The 18,936-nt window shown below is 42.1% G+C and overlaps 1 pseudogene; it reads right to left on the bottom strand.

The window, feature by feature from the left end:
- The window catches only part of LOC126076265 (ubiquitin-conjugating enzyme E2 Q1-like), a 49,986-nt pseudogene extending 32,520 nt beyond the window's left edge, over positions 1–17,466 (bottom strand).
- Positions 17,467–18,936: the final 1,470 nt, after the last annotated feature.

The following is an 18,936-nucleotide window of genomic DNA, read 5'->3' as shown; positions in this document are numbered from 1 at the left end:
AAGATGCCTGGATTCTTTGTTTTGAGAGCTTGTTGAGGTGATCATGGTCTTTTTCTTTATGTGACTTGATATTGACTTTGTCTCTGAGCTATCTATAAGTTATTGTATTAGTTTATGCTTGCTTACTGTGTTGTAGCTGCTTGCTGTGTTTTGTTTTGGTATACCCGTATGGGTTGCTTGAGTGAGCTAGCTTGATTATTTTCACCTTTGGAGCTCTGAAGTCCCATCCCCAGCTGGCTAGAGCTGTTATCGGTATATCAGTCTAGGAGTCCATTCAGTTTTCTTGTATGAATTCAGCTTGGGTTTCCAGGTAGCTGATCATCAAGTGTGTGGTACAGGTTCTCTCCTACAGTCTTAGAGGGGCAGGGGTGATTGCCGTATATACTGGTACCTGATTGCAGCAGGGGGTCACACTCTGAACAAGGCAGGGGGCAGAGAAACAACCCCTGAGTGTCTCTGAGGAAAACACGTCCCTTTTCCCTAGAGTGTGCAAGTGGGTGGGTTCTGCAGACAGACTGTGGGCACCCAAAGTTTTTGGTTTTAAGAACTGGAAGGTACCAGTTATCTTTGGACCCCTGTCGCGGGTGGCTGGGTGACCTGAGTGGAGCTAACAGTCCTTAGGTCCCTGATATGGGTAAGTGAGGATCTTGTTTAATGGGCAAAGCAATGTCAAACGTCAAACACCCAACTCTCCACTGCACAGCTGAGATGGTTGGAGTTTGCCAACAAGGACCTATTCTCCCAAAATAGGCCCACACAGGTCCACGCAGAAGGGAAAGTTGCTCAATGTCGAGGGACAGTTTATGCCTGACCAGGAGCCACTTCTTTCCTGATCTCCCCCGGTTAATGGAGCTAGCAAATTATCTTTTCCCCCTAATTGCAAATTTTTCCTTCCCCAAGGCTGGGAGGATGGCTCTAGGTGCTCTACAGGGCCTACCTCAGGCTCAGGGATTCAGCCGCTGAAGTCTGTTTGGTGGTGGGGGGACGCAGTAAAATACATGCAAGTACTTAGCTTTTTCCAAGAGCTCCGTTCCTCTCAGGTTCCAGAGGTGTGAGTAGGCTGTGCAGCTGGCTGCTTCTCCTTGAGGAAACTGCGGGCGAATGCTAGTACCAGCCCGCCTCCGCCACCACTCCGGGAATGGTGCCTGAGGGCTCCCTGTGATTCATGTCTGGTAACTCCTCCTCCGCTTCTGAATGGTCTCTTCCTCCCCCTGCCCCTCAGTTCGTTGTCTGAGCTTGCCTTTGATGCTCAGGGCTCCCAGCTTGTCACAAATATACTTGTTTCACTTGTTTTTTCAGGTCTTTGTTATAAAGAGCGCTCACCGAAATTATCTGTCTATTCTGCCATCTTGGCTCCGCCTCCAGTCTTGTCTTTTTTTTGTGAATTTGAATTTTGTTTTGCATTTTTCTCTAGCTCTGTCCAGGACCCTCTATTGTGATCCCTGTCAGGGCAATCAGTGGTGGTAGCTGTGTACCACCTAGTTCTGCTAGACTCAGTCTGGTGGAGGCTGTGGGAGTTGTGGTCCATTAGTCCTTTGGACTGATCTTTCCCTTGTATCTTTGGTTTTCTTCGTTCTCCTTTGCTGCACATGGGGTGGAGTATCTTAGCTGTCTTCCACTCACAAGATTTTAAGACTCCAGATGCTACTCACAGAAGTAGAATGTAGAACGTTTTCTTTATAAACTATGTTGTGCCAGATGAGCTAGATGTTCCCCAAGACCATGATCCCCACAGCCCTCAACCCAGTAATTTAGTCCCTCCGGGAGTTTGGATGTGTCTACGGTGCTTCCATGACCTTGCCTTGCACAAGTTATGCTGGCTTCCCTAGTATCGCATACTGCCTTACCCTTCACCAAAGTTACTGCTTATGTATTGTCTATTTGATGTTTTCCATCCCCACCCCTTCTCTCCCTCATAACCACTGAAGATTGTTTCTTTTTGTGTGTAAACCTTTTCATGAGTTTTTATAATAGTGGTCTCATACAATATTTGTCCTTTTGTGATTGACTTATTTCACTCAGCATAATGCCCTCCAGATTCATCCATGTTGGGAGATGCTTCACAGATTCATCATTGTTCTTTATCATTGTGGAGTACTCCATTCTGTGTATATACCATAGTTTGTTTATCCATTCATCTGTTGATGGGCATCTAAGTTGTTTCCACCTTTTTTCTATTTGAACAATGCTGCAGTGAACATGGGTGTGCTATGTCTGTTTGTGTAACAGCTCTTATTTCCCTATAATCAGCCAGATTATTAATCTACTGTGAGCATAAATTAAAGACATTCTCGGACATAAAAAAAAAAAAAAACACAATGTATTTTGCCTCTGATGCACCCATTAGCAAGCAGCTACAGTAGGAAGTGCTCTACCAAACAAAGGCAAAAACCAAGAAAGAAGAGAGCATGGACTCAGGGTGTAAGTCTTCCTACTTAAGAGGTAAGAGAGGAAATTTCCAGGATAAAAGGATATTATTTGACAGGCTTAAGGGTGAGAAAAACTATATTGAGAGGAATTTTGCAGGCTTGCTGGAAGTTGTAGGAAGACTTATATATTAAAAAAAAAAATAAATGAGGAAAAAGAGATAATTATTAAATCCAGGAAAACAAAAAGTTTTGCAAGGAAGGAAATATAAGTACAAGTACCAGATGGTTTTAGTTAGAGAATAGTGTTGACTTTGGTGACTATGCCCAAAAGTCAATGAACACTTCTTATTCCTAGAAAAGGGGAGCCCTGGTGGTGCAGTAGTTAAGCCTTTTGCTGCTAAACAAAAGGTCGGCAGCTTGAACTCACCAGCTGCTGTGCTCTGTGGGAGAAAGATGTGGCAGGCTGCTTCTGTAAAGATTTACAGCCTTGGAAACCCTATGGAGCAGTTCTACTCTGCCGTATAGGGTTGCTGGGAGCCAGAATCGACTCGATGGCAGTGGGTTTGCTTTTTTAATTTTTTCAATTTATACCTAGAAAAATGATTACCAAATAGCCCTTAGCTCCTGGAGCTGTCGACCTCCCTGCAGGTCGTATGAGAACGAAGCAGACCCAGCCTCATCATTTCCCCTCAGCTCTGCCCATGTTAGAAACAATTTGGAGAGAGTAAAGTTTTTGTCAGAGATCAAGTGGAGAGTGCAGGACTGGAGTTGGGAGTCTTTTCCTTCTCCTCCCCTCTAGGTGCTTTCTCCTCTCTGAAGCCAAATGAGGCAGGCTCCAAGAGCATTACTTGTAAAGGGTGGAGTCTCTTCATAGGGCTTTTCATTATGGCAGCTGGTTTCCTGCAAAGCAAGTGATGAGAGAGAGAGAAACAAAGAGAGAGACAGAAAACACAAGACAGTGGCCAAAATGAAACCACAGTATCTTTTATAACTTAACCTCAGAAGTCACATACTGTCACTTCTGCCGTATTCTATTGGTTACACAGACGAACTCTTATGCAGTTAGGAGTGGACTATGCAGGATGTAAACACCAGCAGGCAGGGATCTTGGAGGCTGGCTTTCTCATAGTAATGACTGTTTTGATTAAAAAACTAAAGTAGTTTAAGGAAATTGAAGGTGTTCATGTATATGTGTGAAGGAGCTGTGTGGCAGTGGTTAAACACTTGGCTACTAACTGAAAGGCTGGCAGTTCTAATCCATCAGCCACTTCATGGGAGAAGGATGTGGCAGTCTGCGTCCATAAAAAATTGCAGCCTTGGAAATACTAAAGGGGCTGTTCTGCTCTGTCTTATAGGGTTTCTATGAGTCAGAATTGACTTAATTGCAACCAGTTTGGTCTTTGCTTTTATGCATGTGTGTATCTTAGTTTGCTACTGCTGTTGTAACAAAAAATACCACAAGTGGGTGGCTTTAATGAACAGAAATTTACTTTCTCACAGCTTAGGAAATTAGAAGTCTGAATTCAGGGCACCGGCTCTAGGGAAAGGCTCTCTGTTTGCTCTGGGGGAAAATCCTTGTCTCAGCATCCTTAGCATCTTCGTGGTGTTCCTTGGAGATCTCCAAGTGACATCTATCTTTCCCCTATTTGTGCTTGCTTCTGTATGCCTAATTGGCTCTTTTCATATCTCAAAAGTGAGTAGGTTTAAGACAAACCCTACACTAATATGACATCATTAAAATAACAAACAAAATCCTATTCTCAAATGGAACTACATCCACAGGTATAGGCATTAGGATTCTAGCACATATTTGTGGGGACACAATTCAATCTACAACAATGAATAAGGCCCCTGGGATGGTGCAAATGGTTTTCTAACAACTACTAACCTAAGGTTAGTGGTTTAAACCCATTCAGTGGTACTGTGGAAGAAGGGTCTGGTAATCTGCTACTGTAAATGTTGTTGTTGTTATTAGGTGCCATTGAGTGGGTTCCAGCTCTTTTTGACCCTGTGTACAACAGAAAGAAAGAAACACTGCCTTTTCCTGTGCCATCCTCATGATCACTGTTATACTTGAGTCCATTGCTGTAACCACTGTGTGAATCCATCTCAGTGAGGGTCTTCCTCTTTTTTACTGACTCTGTACTCTACCAATCATGATGCCCTTTTCTGGGATTGATTCCTCCTGATAACATGTCCAACGTATGTGAGATGAAGTCTCACCATCCTTGCCTCTAAGGAGCATCTGGCTGTACTTCTGCCAAGACAGATTTGTTCATTCTTTTGGAAGCCCGTGCTATATTCAGTATTCTTCGATGACAACATAATTCAAAGACACAATTCTCCTTTGGGCTTCCTTATTCATTGTCCAGCTTTCGCATGCATATGAGAAGATTGAAAATACTGTGGCATGGGTCAGGTGCGTCTTAGTCCTGAAAGTGACATCTTTGCTTTTTAACGGTTTAAAGAGGTCCTTTGCAGTAGATTTGCCCAATGCAATGCATCTTTTGATTTCTTGGCTGCTGCTGCCATGGCTGTTGATTGTGGATCCAAGTAAAATGAAATCCTTTACAAATTCAATCCTTTCTCTGTTTATCATGATATTGGTTAGTGGTCCAGTTGTGAGGATTTTTGTTTTCTTTATGTTGAGGTGTAATCCATACTGAAGGCTGTGGTCTTTGATCTTCACTAGTAAGTGCTTCAAGTCCTCTTCACTTTCAGCAAGAAAGTTTGTATCATCTGCGTAACATGGGTTGTTAGTGAGTCTTCCCCCAATCCTTATGCCTCGTTCTTCTTCGTATAGTTCAGATAATCCAATTATTTGCTCAGCATACAGATTGACTAAGTATGTTGAAAGGATACAACCCTGAAGCTCACATTTTCCAACTTTAAACCACACAGTGTCCCCCTGTCCTGTTCGAACGACTGCCTCTTGATGTATGTGGAGGTTCCTCAGGAGCATAATAAGTATTCTGGATTCCCATTCTTTGAAATATTATCTATAATTTTAATGATCCACACAGTTGAATGCTGCTACATACACAGTAAAACACAGGTAAACATCTTTCTGATATTCTCAGCTTTCAGCCAACATCCATCTGACATCAATAATGATATCCCTCTTTCCACACCGTCTTCTGAATCCAGCTTGAATTTCTGGCAGTACTGCTGCAACTCCTTTTGAATGATCAGTGAAATTTTACTTGCATGTGATATTAATGATATGGTTCAATAATTCCTGAATTCAGTTGGATCACCTTTCTTTGGAATAGGGGTAAATATGGATTTCTTCCAGTTGATTGGACAGGTAGCTGTCTTCCAAATTTCTTGGCATAGATGAGTGAGCACTACCAGTGCTGCTGCATCTGTTTGTTGAAACATCTTAATTGGTATTCCATCAATTCCTGGAGCCTTGGTGTTTGCCAGTGTCTTCAGTGCCTCTTGGAGTTTTTCCTCCAGTACCATCGGTTCTTGATCATATGCTACCTCTTGAAATGATTGAATGTCACCAATTCTTTTTAATACAGTGACTCTGTGTTTTCCTTCCATCTGGTGATGCTTCTTGCATAAAGATGACAGCCATGAAAACTCTATGGAGCAGTTCCAACATGTAACACATGGTGTTACGTGAGTTGGAAATAACAGCAATGGGTTTGTTTTTTTGTTTGATATGCGTATGGATATTCAAAGAAAGCTTCACGGAGTTGACATTTGAGCAGAGGTTTGAATAAAGTGAGGAAGCATGTTTAATAAAGATGGAAGAAAGCTTGGTATGTTGCAGGAATGCTAAGAAGGCAAGTGAGTCTGTTGTTGTTGTTGTTAGGTGCCGTTGAGTTGGTTCTGACTCATAGTGACCCTGTGCACAGCAGAACGAAACACTGCCCGGTCCTGAGCCATCCTTACAGTCGTTGTTGTGCTTGAGCTCATTGTTGCAGCCACTGTGTCAATCCACCTCGTTAAGCGTCTTCCTCTTTTCCGCTGACCCTGTACTCTGCCAAGCATGATGTCCTTCTCCAGGGACTGATCCCTGCTGACAACATGTCCAAAGTATGTAAGACACAGTCTCACCATCCTTGCCTCTAAGTAACATTCTGGCTGTACCTCTTCTAAGACAGATTTGTTTGTTCTTTTGGCAGTCCATGGTATGTTCAATATTCTTCGCCAACACCACAATTCAAAGGCGTCAATTCTTCTTTGGTCTTCCTTATTCATTGTTCAGCTTTCACATGCATATGATGCGATTGAAAATACCATGGCTTGGGTCAGGTGCACCTTAGTCTTCAGGGTGACATCTTTGCTCTTCAACACTTTGAAGAGGTCCTTTGCAGCAGATTTGCCCAATGCAATGCATCTTTTGATTTCTCGACTGCTGCGTCCATGGCTGTTGATTGTGGATCCAAGTAAAATGAAATCCTTGACAACTTCAATCTTTTCTCTGTTTATCATGATGTTGCTCATTGGTCTAGTTGTGAGAATTTTTGTTTTCTTTTTGTTGAGGTGCAATCCATACTGAAGGCTGTGGTCTTTGATCTTCATTAGTAAGTGCTTCAAGTCCTCTTCACTTTCAGCAAGCAAGGTTGTGTCATCTTCATAACGCAGGTTGTTAATGAACCTTCCTCCAATCCTGGTGCCCTGTGCTTCTTCATATAGTCCAGCTTCTGAAATTATTTGCTCAGCATACAGGTTGAATAGTTCTGGTGAAAGAATACAACCCTGAAGCACACCTTTCCTGACTTTAAACCACACAGTATCCCCTTGTTCTGTCTGAACAACTGCCTCTTGATCTGTATAAAGGTTCCTCATGAGCACAACTAAGTGTTCTGGAATTCCCATTCTTTGCAATGTTGTCCATAGTTTGTTATGATCCACACAGTTGAATGCCTTTGCATAGCCAATAAAACACAGGTAAATATCCTTCTGGTATTCCCTGCGTTCAGCCAGGATCCATCTGACATCAGCAATGAAGTGAGTCTAGAATGGAGTAAATAGGTATAGAGATGTCAGAGAAGGCAGGGGCCCAATCATGTGGGGCTTTGGCCATAGTAACACATTTGGATTTTGTTCTGATAGAATAAAAATAGTAGAAATCCAGCGTAAATTTTTGAAAAGAAGAGTGACATGATCTTAAAATGATTGTTCTGTGGAGAATTGATTGTGATAGGGGCAGGGGAAGAGTGGAGCTTCCATTACAGTAAACTAGAAATGGTGCTTAGATAGACTGATAATGGTAAAAGTGTTGAGAAATAATTATATTTGGGATTAATTTTAAGGTAGTGCTAATAGAATGTGGACATTACCTGTCTGTGAGTTTGTCTCTGTAGTTGCTTGCATGTTGCCATGATACTGGATGCTACAAAAAAACCCCAAAAAACCAAAAAAAAAAAAAAAAAACCGCCAACAGTATTTCAAGTACCACCAGGGCCAACCGTGGTGGGCATGTTTAGTGGAGTTTCCAAACTAGGAAGAAAGACCTGGTGATCTACTTCCGAAAACTAGCCAATGAAAACTCTGTGAATCACAACAGAATCTTGTTTGATATAGTGCTGAAAGATAAGCCCCCTCCCTCCCTCAAGTTGGGAGGCACTCAAAAGACACCGTGGCTGCAACAATGGACTGGAGCATACCAATGATCATGAAGATGGTGCAGGACTGGGCAGTATTTCATTCTGCTTTAAACGGGGTTGCTATGAGTTGGAGGTGACTCAACAGCAACTAATAATAATAATAGAACTTCAGTGTTGAACCAGATATAAAGTAGTGTGTGTGGAAAAGAGAGGGATATAGAGTGACTCCTAGTTGGCTAGAGCAAATGGATGAATGTAGATGCCACTTACTAAGGTGGGGAGGACTTGGGGAGGGATAAGTTTGTGGTTGTTGAGAGAAGAAAGGGAGGCAGGAGACTGTGATGTAGCAGAAGCTGTTAATAAAGTGTATCTAAAAAGAAGGGAGTAATCAATGGTGTTAAATTACTAAAGATAAAATGAGAACTCAGAACCAAGCATTGAATTTGGTAGAATGAAGGTGACCTTGACAAAAGTGGAGTGGTGAGTCCTAAAGCCTCTTTGTGGAAGAGAAAATGAGAGGTAAAGAGGTGGAGGGCAATAACTATAGACAGTGTTTCTAAGGAATTTTGCAATAAAGATGACCGAAAAAGGGTGGTAGATGCAGAAGCATTAAGGATCAAGGGAGAGCTTTGTAACAATGGGAGATATGAAATCAGGTTTGTGATAATTGAAGGAGTCCCTGAATGGCACTCGGCTACCAAACAAAAGAGAGGCTGGTGGTTTGAATCCACCCAGAGGTATCTCAGAAGAAAGGCTTAACAATCTGCTTTCAAAAAACTGGCCATTAAACATGTAAGGAGCACAGTTCTATTGTAATACCCGTTGAGGTCGGTATAAGATGGCAACTGGTTTGGTACTTGTATTTTTTTGGTGCTGATTGGAATGAGCCCATAAAATGGCAGGAATGGCAGGTATAGAGGAGAAAGGGGCAATGGCAGAAGCAAAACCCTTGAGTAGACAGCATACTACGGAATCCAGTGTGAAAGGAGGCTTCACCCACAATAACAGGAGGGAAGCTAGAGAATAGGACAATAGTTGCATGTAGTTTGCTCAATGTGCTTGTGGTTAAGGTGAGAGAGCTCCCTTTTCTGATTTTTTGAGCTTCTCATTGAAATCATTGAGGCTTTTACTAGGATAGGGCTAATTTCCTAATATTGAACCATCCTTGCAAATGTTTGTTAACATGATCTGTTGTACTTTTAATAGAGTGCTGACTTGCTTAAATATTATTGAAGATTTTTTCTTAAGAAATATCTTTGAAGGTGTATAAATTTTGTTTTGTGAACCTCACAATGAATTTAGAGACTTCTTAACTTTTTCTGTGTTCTAGAAAAATTCAAATATTATAAGAATTATGGGTACTCTCATGATATAAACAGATGATAAAATTGTTTATGTATTGGCTTTGGAGGAGATAGTGATGGTTGTTAGAAATAGTTTCCTATCCACTTCTATTTCTTTCTAAACTATTTTCTACTTCAGTTTTCCTAAGCTTTTTGAGTTAAACTTGGTAATTTATATAATCTTAGAATAGTATTGGTTATGCATTGAATTGTGTCCCCCCAAAATATGTGTATCAATTTGGCTGGGCTGTGATTCCCAGTAATGTCTGATTGTCTACCATTTTGTTATCTGACTTGATTTTCCTCTATGTTGTAAATCCTACCTCTATGATGTTAACGAGGTGAGATGAGTGGCAGTTATGTTAATGAGGCAAGACCATATCTACAAGATTAGCTTCTGTCTTGAATCAATCTCTTTTGAGATATAAAAGAGAGAAGCAAATGAAAAGACAGCAGAACCTCATACCACTAAGAAAGGAGCACCAGGAGCCAAGCATGTCCTTTGGATTCAGGGTCCCTGCACTGAATAGGTCCTCGACCATGATGACAAGGACCTTCCCTCAGAGTCGACAGAGAGAGATAGCCTTCCTCTGAAGCTGGCACGCCCTGAATTTGGACTTCTAGCCTCTTAGAAAGTGAGAGAATAAATTTCTCTTTGCTAAAGCCATCCACTTGTGATATTTCTGTTACCGCAGCACTAGATAACTAAGACGATGTCCATGTCACTGAAAATTTTATATCAGGATAGAGTTTTGCATGTTGCTGTTGTTGTTGTTAGGTGCTGCCCATTCCTTTCCAATTCATAGCGACCCTATAGGACAGAGCAGAACTGCCCCATAGGGTTTCCAAGGAGCAGCTGGTGGATTTGAACTCTGTATTATTTTTAAAATAAGTGTATCTGCACCTAGTCCTCCCTTCTCATTTCTAAAGTCTGCATTGCGTTTTAATGTTTTCTTGATAAGAATGATAAGATGTTTGTTTCTTTATGTTTTAGTCTAATAGGCAGCTATCAAATCTGTTATAAATCAGATTTTTTATTTTGTTATGTTTTTTCATTTTAAATGCTTTCCTCTTATTTGGGTGTTGAACAAACTTCAATATTGTGTGGGCAATACTTCATTATACTGATGGACACTTTCCTGACTCGGTAGAAGTTTAAGAAAACTTTCCATTTCAAGTTGTGATGAATTTAACTTCCATATTAAACAATAGACTAGCAGGTACTTTAAAAAAAAAAGGTAAGACAAAAACATTTTCAGGATAGAGACAGAGTGCTCTTTCTTCAGTCTTGTTAAAATCTGGAAGAAAAATTGTCAGGGAATATTCTAATTAGATCTCTAAATGATGCTAAAAATGTTAATTTGGGCATTACATTCCTTCCTGCTTCATGTTTATTGCTCTTCCAATAATTATTAGGAAATGGTGAAGGCAATCTGTGCTACCTTTTAATGCATGATATCTCTTTAACTTTCATCCTTTGACGTAGGTATTATCATCAATATCCCCATTTCACAGATGAGAAAACTGAGGCTCTGAGAGTTTACATAACTTGCCAAAAGTCCAAAAGTAGTAAGAAAAAGAGTTAGGACTTAGACTCATGTCAGAAGGACTCGAAATTCTTTGTTCTTTAACATACGCTATGCTGTCTCCTTTATGAAATCTGCTTAGGTTTTGCTAAAGGATGGTGGAGACGTAGAGAGGGAGAGAATTGAGTGCTGATAAGAAAAGGGAAAACGGGGTATAATGTGTTTCTTGAATGAACCATTGTTTTACGCTTCTAAGACTTCTCTTATGCCCTTCCCATTTTCCAGAATGGTCATAAGATTCAGTCTGGGCCTTATTTCTTCTAGGAAATATTTTCTAATCACCCCACTGACAGTTTAGTAGCCTCAGGTACGCACTTCAGTAAGATAGTCTGATATCCCCTTCAGAGCCCCAATTGCATTGTATTGATCTTCCATTTTTCTGTTATTTTTGTGCTGGCGTCATTTTCTCAGATCTTAAACACAAGAAAATTTTTTGTGTAACGTTCTTTTTTTTCAAATTAACAAATTAAAAAAAATTTTATTTTGCTTTAAGTGAAGTTTACGAATCAAGTCTGTCTCTCACACAAAAACTTACATACACATTGCTATATACCCCCAGTTGCACTGCCCCTAATGGGAGGGCTGCTCCCTCCCTCCACTCTATCTCTTCGTGTCCCTTTCCCCAGCTTCTAACTCCCTCTACCCTCTTGACGTCCCTCCAGGCAGGAGATGCCAACATAGCCTCAGGTGTCTACCTGATCCAAGAAGCTCACTCCTCACCAGCATCCCTCTCCAACCCATTGTCCAGTCCAATCCCTGTCTAAAGAGTTGGCTTTGGGAATGGCTCCTATCCTGGGCCAGCAGAAGGTCTGGGGGCCATGACCACTGGGGTCCTTCTAGTCTCAGACAAGCCATTAAATCTGGTCTTTTTACGAGTATTTGGGGTCTGCATCCCACTGCTCTCCTGCTCCCTCAGGGATTCTCTGTTGTGTTCCCTGTCAGGGCAGTCATAGTTTTTAGCCGGGCACCATCTAGTTCTTCTGGATTCAGGCTGATGTGGTCTCTGATTTATGTGGCCCTTTGTGTCTTTTAGGCTCGTAATTACCTTGTGTCCTTGGTGTTCTTTCCTCTCCTTTGATCCAGGAGGGTTGAGAGCAATTGATGCATCTTAGATGGCTGCTTGCTAGCGTTGAAGAGTCCAGACGCCACTCTCCAAAGTGGGATGCAGAATGTTTTTTAATAGGTTTTATCATGCCAATTTACCTAGATGTCCCCTGAAACCATGGTCCCCAAACCCCCGCCCCTGCTACACTGGCCTTCGAAGCATTCAGTTTATTCAGGAAGCTTCTTTGCTTTTGGTTTAGTCCAGTTGTGCTGACCTCGCCTGCATTGTGTGTTATCTTTCCTGTTACCTAAAGTAGTTCTTATCTACTAAATAAGTAGTGAAAAAGGGTGGTAGATGACGAAGCGTTAAGGGTCTAGGGAGAACTTTGTAACAATGGGTGATATTAAAGCGGGTTTGTGAGGACTGACGGAGTCCCTGATTGGCACCCGGCTCTGAGCCGAAAGAGAGGCTGGTGGTTTGAATCTACCCAGAGGTACCTCAGAAGAAAGGCCTAACAGTCTACTTTTAAAACACCAGCCATCGAAAGCCTACAGAGCACAGTCCTAGTCTCATACCCATGGGGTTGCCATGAGATGGCAACTGGTTTGGTTCCTTTTTTTGATGCTGATTGGAATGATCCCATAAAGTGGTGGAAATGAAAGGTGTAGAGGAGAAAGGGGGCATAACTGCAGAAGCAAAACCCTTGAGTAGATACCACAGAATATGGAATCCAGTGTGAAAGGAGGCTTCAGCCACAATAACAAGAGGAAGCTAGAGAATAGGACGGTAGTTAGTTGCATGTCATTTGGTCAACTTGTAGTGGTTAAAGTGAGAGAATTTCCTTCTGATTTTTTTGAGGTTTTCATTGAAATTGTTGAGGCTGTCACTAAGATAGGGCCAATTTCCTTATACTGAAGCATCCTTGCAATCTTTTTTCAACATGATCTGCTATACTTTCAACACAGCGCCAGCTTGCCTAAATATTATTGAGGGTTTTTCCTAATGGAATGTCTTTGAAGGTCTATGTATTTTGTTTTGTGAAACTCACAGAATGAATTCAGAAACTTCTTAACTTTTTCTGTGTTCTGGAACCATTCAGATACTGTAAGACTTTTGTGTACTTTGGTGATATAAACAATTAGATAGTAAAATTGACTATCTTAATTGACTTTGGAGGAGATAGCGATGGTCGTTAAGACGGTTTTCGATCCTCTTCCATTCCTTTCTAAACTACTTTCAAGTTTTCCTAAGCTTCTTGAGTTAAATTTGGCAACTTATGTAATCTTAGGATTCTGTCTGTCACGGGCTGAATTGTGTCCCCGAGAAATATGTGTATCAGTTTGGCTGGGCCATGATTTCCAGTATTGTGTGATGTTCCACTGTTTTGTCATCTGAAGTGATTTTCCTGGGTGCTGTAAATCCTACCTTTATGAGGTTAATGAGGTAGGTTTAGAGATAGTTAAGTTAATGAGACAGGAGTCAATGCAGAAGATTAGGTTGTGTCTTAAAGCAATCTCTTTTGAGATATAAAAGAGAAAAGCAAGCAAAGAGACGGGGGCACCTCATGCCACCAAGAGAGAAGCACCAGGAGCATAGCGTGTCCTTTGGACCCAGGATCCCTGCGCTGAGAAAGTCCTCGACCGTCATGACAAGGACCTTCGCCCAGAGTCGACAGAGAGAGAAAGCCGTCTCCTGGAGTTGGCGCCCTGAATTTGGACTTCTAGCCTCTTAGACAGCGAGAGAATAAATTTCTCTTTGTTAAAGCCATCCACTTGTGGTATTTCTGTTATAGCAGCACTAGAGAAGTAAGACAATGCCCACGTCATTGAAAGTTTTATATCAGAATAGAGCTTTACATGTTGTTGTTAGGTGCCGTCCATTCCCTTCCGACTCGTAGCGATCCTATAGGACAGAGCAGAACTGCCCCAGACGGTTTCCAAGGAGCGGCTGGTGGATTTGAACTGTTTTAAATAGTGTTATTTTATTATTTTTAAAATCAGTGTATCTGCGCTTAGTCCTCCCTTCTCATTTTTAAAGTCTGCATGGCTTTCTAATGATTTCTTGATAAGAATGATAAGATGTTTGTTTATGTTTTAGTCTGATAGCCAGCTGTTGGATCTGTTATAAGTTAGATTTTTTGTCTTGTTATGCTTTTTCATTCTAAATGCTTTCCTCTTATTTGGGTGTTGAACAGACTTTAATATTGTGTAGGCAATACTTTGTTATATTGACGAACACTTTCCTGATTTGGTAGAACTCTAAGAAAACTTTCCATTTCAAGTTGTGATGAATTTAACTTCCATATCAAACAATAGACTAGCAGGTACTTTTTTTTTTTAAAAAGCCATTAGACAAAAATATTTTAAAGATAGGGACAGAGTGCTCTTTCTCCTGTTTTGTTAAAATCTGGAAGAAAAATTGTCAGAGAATATTCTAATTAGGTCTTTAAATGATGCTAAAAATGTTAATTTGGGCATTTCATTCCTTCCTATTTCATGTTTATTGCCCCTACCCCCAATAATTATAAGGAAATGGTGAAGGCAATCTGTGCTACCTTCTAATGCATGATATCTCATTAACTTTCATCCTTTGACGTAGGTATTATCATCAATGTCCCCATTTCACAGATGAGAAAACTGAAGCTCTGAGAGTTTACGTAACTTGCCAAAAGTCCAAAAGTAGTAAGAAAAAGAGTTAGGACTTAGACTCATGTCAGAAGGACTCGAAATTCTTTGTTCTTTAACATACGCTATGCTGTCTCCTTCATGAAATCTGCTCAGGTTTTGCTAAAGGATGGTGGAGACGTAGAGAGGGAGAGAATTGAGTGTTGAGAAAAAAAAGGGAAGATGGGGGTATAATGTGTTCCAGGAATAAGAGACCCAAAGTGACATTCATTTCCTAAAGGCAGGATTAGTTATCTTGGAAATTTTGAGGGTTTCCTCAGCCTTGGCAACTCTGTCACGTTTGTTATATTTGCCTTGTCTCCCTAAAATTGCTAGAATCCCGGGACAACACCTAGAAATACATTAAAAAATTTCATGTGTGCCATAGAAACCATGAAAGGGAAGAAAAATGAACTCTCCTTGGCAGCTGGGTTGAGGATAAGGGAGCCAGGTGGAAGGAGGAGGCAATAGCAGGTGGAAAGAAGAGAGATCGCTTCCTGTTCCCAAATGAAGAAGAAGGCAACGATGTTTTCTGGGAAGTGGCCCAGGATGAAGCTGTCTGGAAGCATCAATGAGGAGGGCTCCCAAAGTTCCTTATGTTATGGTTCTGGTGTTCATGGCCCTCAAATTCCAGACTCACAACCCCCTAGAAATGAAGATGGAAATCAGAAATTGGATGCTGATTATTTTATTGGCATATCGAGGATAGAGTTGTGACTGGTTTGTTCCAGCGCCGTGGCTTTCCGAAGGATCGTGGTCTTGTCATTCATCTTTCTGAAAGAAAGCGTCAAAAACGGTGCTTAGGGAAGACATGACATGGCAGGCAGTTCCTAATCCATTGCTGGTATTACTGTAAATGAGGTAGCCAAGAGCTCGTCTTCCCTCCCTCCCTCGCACCCTCTCTTCCTTCCTAATGTTTTTGTCCACTGCTTTCTTGTACCTAGTAGATACTACGCCCTACATTGCTGCTTACAAGATGAATCAAAGAGAGCATTCTTAGGTTCTTTTAAGATTTCGTTTGCTATTGAAAACATTCAAAGATATAATTTACAAATATTTTTTCGTCTTTCAAATTCGTGCAAAACGTCTCGGAATAGCGAAGCAGTGAAATCAGCCTAAATATTCATTGACACGGGGTTCGTTAAAGACGTCATGGCATAGCCATACAATGGAATATTATATAATCGTAAAGAAAAGTCTCAATAGATCTCTAAATATCCCGAGGAATTGATATGGAAGTTTTCTGAGAGATAGTCTCATTTGAAAAGAGCAATATACAGATCTGCATTAAAGTACGGTGCCATGTGTGGAAAAAGTATTATATATGCTTGTAAAAGCAGGAATATTTGCAAAGGACGTTGAAGAGAGAGTTACCACTGTTGGCTTTGGGGAGGGGCGTGTGGAGGGTAGGATGGGATATGCCTTAAGATTTAACTTCATACTCACTGTTCTGTTATTTTATTTTTTTCTTTGAGTACGTATTAACTTGAAAATGATGATTTGAGAAACGAGATAAAGTGTAGCAATGTGAAGTTAAAGTAATAATTTGTTGGTATATTGGATATGAGAGACCTGGTGTGAGGCAGGACTGAGTAAACAGTGGCGTCGTGAAAACTGGAGAGATGGGCTTGAGATTGGGAGATCATTGAGTCTTAGGAGAGGAGACAGAGAACTCAAGAGAGAACACTACCTACCCTTCGTTGCCATTAACAACCCAATTTAAGACCAGTGATCACAGGAAAAAAGGCAAAATCTTGGGCAGTGTTTCTCAAAATGTGCTCTGCATCAGAATACCCTGGCTGCCCTATCCCAGAATAAATAGTCCAGGACTATGCATTTCAACATGTTTCCAGCTGATTCATAGACTCATTAAAGTTTGTGAACTGTAGGAGTTAGGGCCTTTGATGGAGAGTGAAATTGAATCATACCTGCAACCCGATTCCAGATTACTGGGGTGGTTGCCTTTGTGGTGGTGGTTGTTGGCCTTGAGGAGCAGGTGGGCGACGACGTAGTTGATCACCTTCTTGTTGGGGTGGTCTTGGCGGTCCTTGTGGAGGCGGTGGGGGGCCGTTTGGTTGATTGCCTCCTTGTGGGGGCGGTCCTTGTTGGCCTTGAGGAGCACGTCGGCGACGAAGTAGTTGATCGCCTTCTTGTTGGGGTGGTCTTGGTGGTCCTTGTGGAGGCGGTGGGGGTCCGTTTGGTCGATCACCTCCTTGTGGAGGTGGTCCTTGTTGGCCTTGAGGAGCATGTCGGCGACGAAGTAGTTGATCACCTTCTTGTTGGGGTGGTCGTGGTTGGCCTGGTGGTGGAGGTGGGGGACCGTTTGGTCGATCGCCTCCTTGTGGGGGTGGTCCTTGTTGGACTTGAGGAGCATGTCGGCGACGAAGTAGTTGATCACCTTCTTGTTGGGGTGGCCTTGGTGGGCCTTGTGGAGGAGGCGGGGGGCCGTTTGGTTGATCGCCTCCTTGTGGGGGTGGTCCTTGTTGGCCTTGAGGAGCACGTCGGCGACGAAGTAGTTGATCGCCTTCTTGTTGGGGTGGTCTTGGTGGTCCTTGTGGAGGCGGTGGGGGGCCGTTTGGTTGATCGCCTCCTTGTGGGGGTGGTCCCGGTTGGCCTTGAGGAGCACGTCGGCGATGAAGTAGTTGATCACCTTCTTGTTGGGGTGGTCTTGGTGGTCCTTGTGGAGGAGGTGGGGGGCCGTTTGTTGAATTGCCTCCTGGTGGGGGTGGTCTTGATGGGCCTGGTGGAGGACGTGGTGGGCGGCCTCCTGGTGCAGGTGATGTCTGTTGAGAACCACCACCTTGGTTTCCATCATCAGGAGTGGGTCTAGGTGGGCGTTGTTCAGGACGTGGTCTCTGAGGCCTCTGATCTGGGCTCTGGCTTGAGTTCTTTGCATCTGAATGGGTACACACAAGGTTAGATGAGCTGAGTGGTGGAAGACTTCTCATTTTTATCTCTGTTGACCTGATCAGTCAACCCCCTCTTCCCAGAACCTGCCTTTCCTCTGCCAGCCTTCCTGCTGTCCATTGCTTCCTAGTGCATCATTCCTCTTAATGCATCGACTGGTTGCATTAAAAGTCTTGTTTCTTTGCTATTGGCACAAGCATATGATCCTAAGGCAGCAAACAGGAGATCTTGAATATTTCCTTGGAATAATCAGAGGATGTCTCCAAGGTCAAAAGAGAAGCAAAGGGGATCATAAATGATGTTGCCAGTTATGTTGCTGCCACCCAAAGAACCTGCCAATTTGTGACTCCAAATCTGGGTATCTGAGTGTTATATGGAACCTAGATCTGGTGTCCTAGGCTCCAAGACCCAGGTAGAGAAATACTGAGAGGGAGAAGAGAAAGACAAAGTCATGGTCCACACAGGATTCACTAAAGAGCTGTGCCAAATTTTTATCTGCCACATGACACTGTGGACAAACAGAGAGAGGGATCCCAACCCTTATTTCTTTGCATTTGCCCCAAAGCCATATATTTATGTAGAGGATGTAGAGGATCATTGGGGAAGACCCAAACAGTTGAGCGGCTCTGTGTAGGAAGAAGTCAGAATTAGGACTACTTTCCTTTTGTAAGTCTCCTCTCTAGTGTCACTTGTGGCCTGGGGGGACAGGAAGCCTAGTCTTCTTGTAAGCCAGGCATTTCTGTCAGTCAAGTTGGTGGCTTTCTCATGAAAGCTGTGTAAGGTTTGTGTATATCTTTTGGGTTACTAACATTACTCAATTTCTGACAAAATAATAATAATAACGAGATACTGGACAACCAAAAATTTCCTGGAAAAAAAAAAGATTATTAGTATTGATTGAGGATTGATTGGAATTTACCAGGTATTAAGGCCAAATTGTCTTCCTAGATGCCATCTAGGAAAAGAAGCATAGAATAAAGTGAAAAGTGAAAAGTGTTTCAGGGCTCACACCGTTCTATAGGGATAAAAAAAAAAAAATAGGGATAGGGGACTTTTAATCATGACCTGTGTATCCCCTAAGTAAAGTGTCAGGCACTGTTTGTGGTGCTGTTGGAAAAGGGGTAAGACTTACGGGGTATCAGCATTGTTACTATGCTGAATATCAACTGGAAACTCCACATGGAAAAGCCCCCTCTTGTTCTCCCTGGGATCCCTTCAACCTTAATGCTGATTTAGGTTAATTCAGTGCTCTGATATTTCCATATGATCCTTTGGATTCTTCTGCCCTCTTTCTTCATTAAATGCTCTGCTTCCCTTCACATGCTTTCTTAAGAGGGCCACCAGGAATAGACATTTGGCTACAATTTCCCAAATATTGGTCATAGCATATTGTAATATCAAATGCAGGTGTGAGAAAAATGAGAAACTGGAGCCATCTCTCTCTATGTAGAGAGAGACA

The sequence above is a fragment of the Elephas maximus genome, chromosome 4, assembly GCF_024166365.1.
Source record: "Elephas maximus indicus isolate mEleMax1 chromosome 4, mEleMax1 primary haplotype, whole genome shotgun sequence".
NCBI classification, from domain to species: Eukaryota; Metazoa; Chordata; class Mammalia; order Proboscidea; family Elephantidae; genus Elephas; species Elephas maximus.
The sequence above is the reverse complement of the archived record's forward strand: the minus strand, read 5'-3'. Positions and strand labels throughout refer to the sequence as shown.